The sequence below is a fragment of the Dromiciops gliroides genome, chromosome 1 (genome assembly GCF_019393635.1).
Source record: "Dromiciops gliroides isolate mDroGli1 chromosome 1, mDroGli1.pri, whole genome shotgun sequence".
Classification (NCBI taxonomy): Eukaryota; Metazoa; Chordata; class Mammalia; order Microbiotheria; family Microbiotheriidae; genus Dromiciops; species Dromiciops gliroides.
Window position 1 is genome coordinate 130,523,025 of NC_057861.1, and position 1,661 is coordinate 130,524,685.

The 1,661-nt window shown below is 35.2% G+C and overlaps 1 non-coding gene across 1 annotated transcript; it reads right to left on the reverse strand.

Annotated features, from left to right (window-relative positions):
• Positions 1 to 1,220: 1,220 nt before the first annotated feature.
• On the reverse strand, positions 1,221 to 1,349 carry LOC122737841. Its single transcript, XR_006354602.1, has one exon. It is a non-coding gene; the product is annotated as a U6atac minor spliceosomal RNA (small nuclear RNA).
• Between the last annotated feature and the right edge of the window lie 312 nt (positions 1,350 to 1,661).

Below are 1,661 nucleotides of genomic sequence, written 5' to 3' on the forward strand. Positions count from 1 at the left end.
ATGAAACTATTAGTGAACTAAAGAAACTGAAAAAGTAAAACTCACTAATCTGGTATGTTTCTCATATTAATGCATAATTAACATTCCAAAATTTAGGAAATAATTTTGTTTGATGTTCATAAAAGCATTTACATTGTTTCACCTTTGTGTATCTCTTCTTAAGACATACTTCACCATATTCTGCCCTCTTTATGTTTGGTTTTATGGACTTAAGAGTGCAGAAACTCATGGTTCAGATCCCGCCTTAAACATTTTCTAGATGTGTGATCCTGTACAAGTCACTTAAACTCTCTGGGCCTCAGTTTCCACATCTGTAAAATGAGAGTTATACTCTGGCTCTATGATTCCTTCCATTTTTAAATCTATGACTCTATTACTTTTGTCAAGACTTGGAAGTGATCATGGAAGCCAGAGACCAACTCCTTCATTTTTCAAATGTGGAAACTGAGGAAATCGTTTCTTTATTAGCAGCAAAATAGAGTAGCAAAAATGCTTCTTAAGGAATTTTATATTTCTCCTTAATCCCTTACCACTTTTGTAAGGATAATGGAAAAGCAACTCTCCAGAGGGGATCATATTTCTGTCTGTGAAGGGGTCAGGAGGGAAAGGCAAAAACTTTGCCCACAACTTTAGTGTAACTTGCTTCTGTACCTTTTCTCTGCTGGCTCATCTAAGTGGACAGAGAAGGGTTTGAAAATCTAAGAAATGGGGCAGCTAGGCGGTGCAGTGGAAAAGCACTTGCCCCAGATTCAGGAGTACCTGAGTTCAAATCCGGCCTCAGACACTTGACAGTTACTAGCTGTGTGACCCTGGGCAAATCACTTAACCCTCATTGCCCCGCAAAAAAGAAGAAGAAGAAGAAGAAGAAGAAGAAGAAAAGACAATCTTAGAAACCCTGGACCTCCAGAGTTATTTGATAGTCATTAGGCAAATAAGTATTTTTTGGCTTATATCCCAGATATCACACATTAAACTTCAGGAAATGTATTCAATACACAGCTCAAAACTAGGATGAAGTCTGACTTCAAGTCTCACCAGGAGGAATCATCCAAAGAAGGGAATTTAGAAGCCTCCTAGACTAACCCAATCATTTGAAATATAAAGAGGTTGTGATTTGCCCAAGGTCATATGTAGTAGACCTAATATTTGAGCCAAGTTCCTTTCATTCTAAATCTATTCCTCTTTCTCTTGTATCACTCAGCCTCCATGTTTTGCAACTAAACCAATTATGATTAATGCCACAGGGTATACTAGTGGCAAAGTCTTAATCATATGTGTTGTAAAGATCAGTAGGATCTTTTTCATCTTTAGCAAGGGGAATTCCAAAGTTCTCTCGTTTCTTGCCATACACAGTGTATATTACTATTTGCCATGACTTGGTTTTGGGGGGGGGATCAAAATTTTCAAAAAGAGAGGGGAAAAAAAGTATTTTAGAAAAATAATAACAGCAATAAAATCAGATAATAGAAGAAAAATAGATTGATAGAAGACAGAAGCAAGTTATATTATCATGATTTTGTTAAAGTTAATATACATGTTGATTTTAAACATGTATATATATATATGTATGTATATATATATATATATATATATATATATATATATATATATATATAATTTTATTGCAGGGCAATGAGGGTTAAGTGACTTGCCCAGGGTCA